Genomic DNA, 9,794 nt, shown 5'->3' with positions numbered 1-9,794 from the left:
CCATGCTCCATGATATTCAATGTCTGCTTTTTATTTTTATCCATCTACCTATTGGTTCTCTTCCTTGTGACGCATTGGAAAACCTCCCTGGTCTTTGTGGTTGAATCTGTGTTTGTAATTCACTGCTTGACTGAGGGACCTTACAGATAATTTTATGTGTGGGGTACATACAGAGATTAGGTAGTCATTCAAAAATCATGTTAAACACTATTATTGTACACAGAGTGAGTCTATATATGTTATTATGTGACTTGTTAAGTCAATTTTTACTCCTGAACTTATTTAGGATTGCCATAATAAAGGGGTTGAAAAATAAACAGAATTCCACTTTGACATTATGAGGTATTGTGTGTAGGCCAGTGACAACAAAATAAATCTCAATTTAGTTATTTTTCAATTCAGGCTGTAACCCAACAATACGTGGAAAAAGTCAAGGGGTGTGAATTATTTCGGAAGGCACTGTAGACCCTCTGAAATATGTTTTGGGTAGGGTGGAACTGAGGTGAGAGAGGGATGTGGCAAAGCCCATTAAAGACACTTTCCTAAATATCATCAGTATTCTAGGCATCTTATGAGAAGCAAGGCACATTTTCTCAGAGAGACACCAAGCCTCTACATTTCAAACCAATAATCCACACAGACAATAATGACAGAAGGCCAAGCTCTTAAGCTGCAGTGGACTTAATGCCATTATATACCCCCTTTGCCCTTTTGTATCGCCTCACAGAGTGAACTAGGGCAATACTAAGAACTCAACAGCCTGCCTTGCTTATGTAATGGAGAGTATTGCTATATGTCTTTGTGATATCAGTGATCGATGTTTTAAAGATGCAAAAACTCAGAACACAAGCTCGGCATGTCCATGTTTCACTGTCTGAATAGGATTTTGTTGAATTCCTTTTATCTGTACTGAACTGTAGCCAATTAAGTGGGCAATACGGCACGGCCAATGCTGTCACGTATGCTTAGGCCCTCTATGCTTCCTGAAAACCTTAAGAGCTGTAGTTATGAGGTCAATGTGAGGGACCCCAGTAGGTCAAGTCTACGCTAAACACCGGGCCTCATTATGGCCAAGCAGACTGTGATCAGTCGCCGCTCCTCACAGCGCTTTTGTTCCTGCTGGCTGGGCTGATGCCGCAAAACACTCAATCTGTGGATTACTGTCAAGATTCTGTAACTGGGCAGGCCCCTGGGGAACTGGAATCTGTGGAATAGGACTGTTAAATTCAAGGGATGGCGGCAGAGCAGAGAACACACACACGGCACAGCAAAAGTAGAGATTACAATGTCTTACTTTGATCAGGGAGGCTTTTATTCAACATGGAGAGCAAGGACACAATGTTAGTTAATAAGGGAGTGATACCTAGTCTTACTATCCCTAAACTTAGAGCATCTGTTCAGTTACTTGGATTATCCGAGTCATATCCAAAGGCTCTGTTTAAAACGTTTTTAACAGCCAAACATCCTCTTTTATGTCTCTTAAATGACTTCACCGTGCCCACACAGTCTTTCCGTCTATGGCCATGGTGTTATGTGTCAGAGGCAGCTGTGCATTGTTTTGTTGTCCCGTTTATCTTGGCTGTGTCTCTAAGACACTACAGGGATGCATTGTGGAGGAAAAGAGGGGTAGTAGCCAGTAATGAACGTGTTCAGACATTAAAAAGGGTCCTTTAGCTCAGATGGTAGAGCATGACACTTGTAATGCTAGGGTAGTGTGTTTGACTCCTGGGACAACCCCTACGTAAAATGTATGCAAGCATGACTGTAAGTCACTTTAGATAAAAGCATCTGCTAAATGTATATATATACACACAATACCAGTCAAAAGTTTGGACACACATACTCATTCAAGTGGTATTTTCTCAACCAACTTCATGAGGTTGGCTGCTTTTCCTTCACTCTGCGGTCCAACTCCCAAACCATCTCAATTGGGTTGAGGTCGGGTGATTGTGGAGGCCAGGTCATCTGATGCAGCACTCCATCACTCTCCTTCTTTGTCAAATGGGCCTTACACAGCCTGGAGGTGTGTTTTGGGTCATTGTCCTGTTGAAAAACAAATGATAGTTCCACTAAGCGCAAAACAGATGGGATGGCATATCGATGCAGAATGCTGTGGTAGCCATGCTGGTTAAGTGTGCCTTGAATTCTAAACACGGCGGTTGGAACCAAAAATCTCAAATTTGGACTCATCAGACCAAAGGACAGATTTCCGCCGCTCTAATGTCAATTTCTCGTGTTTCTTGGCCCAAGCAAGTCTCTTCTTCTTATTGGTGTCTTTTAGTAGTGGTTTCTTTGGTGCAATTCGACCATGAAGGCCTGATTCACACAGTTTCCTCTGAGCAGTTGATGTTGAGATGTGTCTGTTACTTGAACTCTGTGAAGCATTTATTTGAGCTGCAGTCTGTGGTGCAGTTACTTGACAATTTCTGAAGCTTGTAACTCTCATGAACTTATCCTCTGCAGCAGAGGTAACTCTGGGTCTTCCATTCCTGTGGCTGTCCTCATGAGAGCCAGTTTCATCATGGTGCTTGATGGTTTTTGCGACTGCACTTGAATAAACTTTGAAAGTTCATGAAATTTTCCACATTGACTGATCTTCATGTCTTAAATTAATGATGGACTGTCATTTCTCTTTGCTTATTTGAGCTGTTCTTGCACTAATATGGACTTGGTCTTTCACCATATAGGGCTATCTTCTGTTTACCAACCCTACCTTGTCACAACACAACTGATTGGCTCAAACGCATTAAGAAGGAAAGAAATTCCCCAAATTAACTTTTAAAAGGCACATATGTTCATTTAAATGCATTCCAGGTGACTACCTCATGAAGCTGGTTGAGAGAATGCCAAGAGTGTGCAAAGCTGTCAAGGCAAAGGGTGGCTATTTTGAAGAATCTCATATATAAAATATATTTGAATTTGTTTAACACTTTTTTGGTTACTACATGATTCCATATGTGTTGTTTCATAGTTTTGATGTCTTCACTATTATTCTACAATGTAGAAAATAGTACAAATAAAGAAAAACCCTTCAATGAGTAGGTGTGTTATCTTTTGACTGGTACACTGTATTTATATATATATATAAAACTGTCTAGTAACAGTTGTGGTGCATGGTTGTAGTGTGCATGATAATTATGTGGAGATGTTGTGTGAACGAGTCTCATACCCCAGGTCTATATTTCACACCTTCAGTCTAATGAAGAGACAAGTCGTCAGCCATTTTGGTGAAGAGTAGTGCGTATCAGTGATACCTGTCCTCACATCCTCCTCTCTGTCACTTGATTTCAATGTCAGAATATCTGACATTGGGGCCTTACCTACTTTTAAAAGGACTTTTGATGCAGCAACTAAAACCTAAAAGGATGCCATTTACAGCACAGAATAGCCAAAATACCAGTGGGTCTATTCATGCAACAAGTAATTTGTGCTTGTAGACAATGAATGATGCAACATTTTGGATGATGTCAGGCAGGGTACATTGCAGACTCAGCTAAAATACAGCTACTTCCATTTAACTGTGCAGTAGGCCTATAGGATCCTATTATAGCTAGTATGGCTGCAGGGCTGGGCAAGACCTATACGAACCCTTCAACCCTATGAGTCATGAGCCGTATTGTATTATATAAATTGTAGATGATCCAGGAGAGATACTTTTCAGTCACACCTCTCAATTGTGGGTCATCTTTAGATTCTTCTTCCTCAATGCAAGGCCTTGGTGCTGAATCTGCGTCAACAAGGAGAGGAGTCGTCTGGTCTGTTACTTCTAGTAACCTATCTCCCTAACCTAGCCCTGTAATCCTCCTGGGGGAAATGTCCTTGGTCTGTAAATATTGCTTACTGTAACTTCTGCTGACTGGCCAGTTCACTCTGTCTCACTCCCAGCTTTGTGTTTTGTTCCCCCCCCCCAGAATGTTATTGAGACTAATATTGTTGGCTTTACAACAAGGCTCAACGCTGTTTTTCCTTCATCAAGTAGGGACTTTGATGAATGCCTTTGTAACTTAACTCACAGAGAGGTGAAACGAAGAGACGCATGGGCATACGATCCTTTTTTTTTTACATTACAGGAGATTAGACATTTAAATTCAAATATTCAGCGTTGTAGATTCACAGGAACGGCGAGTGTTTTGCATTGTTTATATGTGGTGAAATGAAAGATAGCCATTGCTACTTCATCAAGCACTTAGTAAATCAAAAACCCGGTATGAAGTTTAATATCACTTTTTGGCATGGCCAGATTCCCTTGTAGACAAACACAATGTTCTAGTCGTAGAGCTAGCCTCGTGTGGTGCTAGCACTCACACCCTACTCCTTCTCATACAGAATATAAAGAGAGTGAGTGGTACAGCTTTTCAAAGCCAAACTTAGCACAGACAGCCATTGAGGGAGGCTTGGTGATTGTGCAATTCAGCCTGTTTCCCCAATATGGTGGTAGGAGAGGGTGTCTTGAAGGGGGAAAGGGGGGGGGGTGGTCCTTTCGTCTCATGCTTCAGTGGCAATTTGTCAGCCAGCATGAATGGCCACCTTTATGAAGTCGGGGTTCAGATCTGATTGTACCCTGTCCTTTGTGGGCCGAGCATAGCCTGATCCCCATCAGCCAATGGGTATGCAGCTAGGCTATTACCTCACAGTCAGATGATGTCTATGGCAAGCACACTAAAAACTCCCTCTTTTCCCATTTGAGAGGAAGAAAGGCACTCTGGGAAAAGAATGGAACTCCATCGGGCCTTCCATGAGAACTTCTCTCTAGGAATACACAACAAAGTGTAGAGAGAACAAAAGACCCATTTCTGCAGGGACATATTTTACAAAGTGGCTTGTAGTAGTGAATGAGGGAGTGTTTAGAAGTGGGCCAAAAATACAGGGAAAATCACCATTATGGTGACTACTGCCAATTAAAATGTACCCCACTGTGCTGGGGCTGGAGATTCTCATGTTACACTAGGGTTAACGTATTGTCTGCAGACACAGAGCTCTGATTGTGGAAGTGGGAAGTGTACTGTATGCGTGCAAGAGACAGTGGTCAGCAGAAATATACAAAATGAAAATAATGTGAATTAAGTCGTCATTTGGAAAGAATCCAACTGACAGTATTCTTACTTACTTACGGATTTAGACAAAAGTGAAGAACTGACACGATGTGATCATCACACTTAGAATTTTCCCCAAACATTTTGTGAGACTATGGACAGTAGCTGTGAACAACATGATTGATATTAATGAATAATGACCTACAAACCATAGTAGAAATGACCAAATCCTTGATGAAGGAATATTGTCTTCTTGGGATTTGCATCCGTCTGGCATCCAATGTTTCCGTTCATAAATAACAGACTAAAATCTTAGGATCACGTTCCATCTACCGCCCTGTGGCTTCGTCTAAATATGTGAACAGAAGGACATTTCTGATTGATTGAAGGACAGTCAATAATGATTTCCTAAAGACAGCCCGAAGCCAATTGTGTCTTTGCTGCACGTTTTCTCCCTTGGGGTTTATTCTTGGTTTATGCTGGGCCTCAGTAGGCAGATTAGTTCAGGGTCAATGGGTTTGCCCAGGATGGAACAGGTTGGCCAAGGTCTTTGATCATAGTGGAGCCTGGGGGTCATGGCCCCTTTTATTCCACATGATGACAACGGTACTGACCCATGATACTATGAATGTATCCCAAATGGTAGCCTATTTCCTAATATGTGCACTACTTTTAACCAGGACACACAGTAGTGCACTATGTAGGGAATAGGGTGCCATTTGGAAACACACATAGGCCAACAGATGCCCCTTCCCGCAGCTTAGTGCACTGTCGGGCACAGTGCTGATTAATTTCTAAAGGCAGGTTTGCTCATTGCATTTAGGCCCTGCTAACTGTCTTTTGAATTCTTGATGTTCACCTTTGTTACATGCATGAACCAGGCTAGTTTGATATGGATATGAACCATTGCTCTGAGAAACAGTGTACAAATAGTCCTTGAAATAATTCACAGTAGAAATCAGTGGCTGTCAGTTCCGTTTCAGATGAGGGAGGATGATTTTTTTGCTTGGCCTTATTTCTATTACAGCATATTGGATGACTGTCATTCATATTCCATTCACCCAGATAAATGTAACAGTGATAGGTTTAGGGTACTATGTGATACTCAAATTTTCCCTATACCCATCATGAGGTTGCTGCAACCTAGCCAAGGAATGAAAGTTTACAATGTAGGTGCACACAGGTTGAGAGACAAATTTGATGTGACAGACAATGACACATGGACAGACCGGGACATTCAATACCGCCTTGCACACACTTGCCTGCATCTAGCTGATATTGGGTAAAATCATTAGTCCAACAGTTCAAACGAGAGTTTCTATTGGACAAATGATGGTATCTTTATCCCCATTTTGTTCCATTTTCTTCTGTTTAAGAAACACTTTTCAACAGAATCGGCGGAATGAATACACCTCTGATCACACGTAAACACAGTTCACAGTTTCATAGCAGCCACGTTGTATTCCTTCTCGCATCTACAGTACGTTATGCACTCTCCTCCTTTCACCTCTTCCCTTTGCTTGTGGACTTCAGCTGTATGTGACCAGGCGAAAAAACCTGTCCAAGCAAAACCGCTGCACACACCCTACATCATTGTCACCATATTAGCTAGTAAAGCAACGTCATAGTCAGCATAGCTAATAGAACTAATGCATTATGCAGTAATGTTACGGTGATGTAGTAACAATACAGTGTACAGTCAGTAAGCAGTTACACCGGCGGGCCCCAGTGGCATTAAACTAGTTGAACCAAAAGCTTACCTTGACTTGGAAGAGTTCCAGGGTTGTGTTGGATAGTCATAGCCAGCTAGCTAACATAGCATCCCTCTGTTTGAGCAGGGTGTTTCAGTAGGATAAACTAGCTAGCTGCATTTGCTTTCAGTACTAGATTAATTCTCTGATCATTTTATTGGGTGGACAACATGTCAGTTCATGCTGCAAGAGCTCTAATAGGTTGGAGAACGTCCTCTGGACATTGTCATAATTACTGTGTAAGTCCATGGAAGGATGTGAGAACCATGAGCCTCATAGGTTTTGTATTGGAGTCAATTAATCTAGAGGGGGATGAAAGCTAGTTGTCCTCCGGCTACATCATGGTGCTACCCTACAGAGTGCTGTTAAGGCTACTGTAGACCTTCTTTGCAAAAGAGTGTGTTTTAATCAATTATTTGGTGATGTGATTATATTTAGTATAATTGTATCTAATAATTATATGTTCTTAAATGTTTTAACATTTTTCATTTTTAGGAAATTAACTGAGGAGGATGGTCCTCCACTTCCTCATCTGGGGAGCCTCCACTGGTAGAAATACTATTCTGATAACCTCAATATTATCAGGTTGACTTTCAATTCCCAAGATACTTTTTTTTACCCCACACTTACTTTACACTGTTGGATACACGATACAGTATATTGCCATCTTCATTGCTATAGCATGATGAGCTAAATCTTGAATATGGGATTGTGCTGTTTATTGGAGAGGAAGTGATGTGTGAAGGTTACCAGGGCATACTTTAACACAATCAGACCTGGCACAGGCATTCTGCTCATGTGGAAAATGGATGTCTGCTGACACCTCAGTTTTGACACAGACAATCAATATGATGTGACTATGACCTTACAGTCATTTGACCACTGTATTGACCATATTACCGATACAGGCCAACAAAACTAAGATTCATGTAGTTTGCGACAATTAACCCACAGGCTAGGTTTAGTTTTAAACTGGCTATTAAAACCTTCATTATGATCATCTTCAGTGTTATCATATTATCATTCAAACAATGCAAACTATTCATTGCTTCTGACCCAAAATGCAATAGGCTATGCACCTATGGCAACGTGTGGTAGACTGTAAGATTAACTGCTACAACAGTGCCATCCTCTGGCATTGTATGTGCATTGCATCCTTCTGAAGAAAATCCTGCCAAAATGTTGCACTGATTGTGGAGTGCAAGGGTAATCTGTTTAAATGGTGGTGGTGTGCTTTTTACTTAACTACACAATTTGCCATTGGAAACGTGTGATGTGACCAGACTGACATTTTAAATGAATTATAAGAACAATAAACATGTCAGGATGGTATGTGTATAGCTTGATGGAATTGAATGTCATTCCTCATATCATACCTAATGGCGATGTTCCCTCCAGCAAGGAATTTAACCCCTCTGATCTGCTCATTGGGCTCTGCACTGTGGCAGCCCTCTGCTCCAGCCTCTCCAATCTAGTGTGTGTGTGTGTGTGTGTGTGTGTGTGTGTGTGTGTGTGTGTGTGTGTGTGTGTGTGTGTGTGTGTGTGTGTGTGTGTGTGTGTGTGTGTGTGTGTGTGTGTGTGTGTGTGTGTGTGTGTGTGTGTGTGTGTGTGTGTGTGTGTTTCATTGAAAGAGCACCTTCCTAACAATAGTATACAATAGTATATGTACATTACGAGATAAATGTAGATATACTGACATATAACCTAAAAAAATATAATCATAATGTTCCACATAGATAACCATGGTGTACAAACAGATTTTGGGGCCTATATGTTGTAACATAATCAGTGAACATAACATTATTGGTCTCCTGGACCTGAGCCCAGTTATGACAAAATCCCTCAATTACCGGATTATTAATTGAACCTGTCTGTCGCCACTGATAACACCATGAAGGCTGCGTTTGACCAGATGTAAAATAGTGAGATTGGGTCAGTCCTAAACCACGCGCCGGCTCGCCATATGGCGTGTAATTTATCATGACTTATACAGCAGTTCAAGCATATTGCTCCATCTGAACATTAGTGCACACGCAACGACCATATTAGCGACGCCCCTGGGCAAGCCTCCGATAAACCAACAACACGAGTCCATTAAGTGCCATCTGAATCACTGTCTGTCTGGACGAGCGAGCACATCCGGCCTGGCAGCACTGACACCACTCAGCACTGGGAGCCAGCCATGTTGAACCCACTTACCCATTTCTCTGAACTTGCTGGAACAGGGAACTGGAAGGCTAAGAATAAAAACATGATTTAATGAAAATAATTCATGACAATTATCGAGATTCTTTAAACGGCACTTCTGATAATTTGCTCCATTTTCAGTTGAAGGCATAACAGGCTACGTGCTCCCATGACTTGTTCAGAGATAGTTTTCCCTCCAACATCTGGCTATTGAGATAAGCTCCTGGGCATTGCCTTGGTGGGCGCTCACCCGGTCTAATATTGAAGCAGCACCAGACCAGTGGTTTTCACACAAACACGCTTGTGGACCAGCCAAGGTCAGAGGCTGAAGCCCCGGGCCTATGATGAATTTATGTAATTCATTAGCTGGACTGTAGAAAAATCACAACTCAATCTGAGAGCACTGTCTTTGCATGCAGATATGCAATTGAATCACGCCACCATTTGATGTTCGAGGTGAATAGCCTTACACTATTTATTTGTTTAAATCATGTAGTTCACAAAATAGGCTAGTTTGCAAAACATGGCATCTTGCCATGCAGGGGTGGATTTGCTTCACTCACACGTACATTTAGGTATGGAGAGTTCACAGCATGCCAAAGAGCGTCTATTGTCAAAATCTTACCGTTTTCAGGCCTAATGGTGCTGTGCTGTTTAGTAAGTAGCCTGTTTCGTCTCACTACTATATATTTGAGATGTTTTGATCTTTTCGTCTACACCCCAACGTAAACATCTAAAATAATGTGTGAGTTATCTTACATCGCCCTCATTTATACCAGTGAAACCAGTAGTTTCAAAGTACCCGGCAGCGCTAATGCTGAGT

The sequence above is a fragment of the Oncorhynchus keta genome, chromosome 8 (genome assembly GCF_023373465.1).
Source record: "Oncorhynchus keta strain PuntledgeMale-10-30-2019 chromosome 8, Oket_V2, whole genome shotgun sequence".
Classification (NCBI taxonomy): Eukaryota; Metazoa; Chordata; class Actinopteri; order Salmoniformes; family Salmonidae; genus Oncorhynchus; species Oncorhynchus keta.
This window is presented reverse-complemented; position numbering follows the sequence as displayed.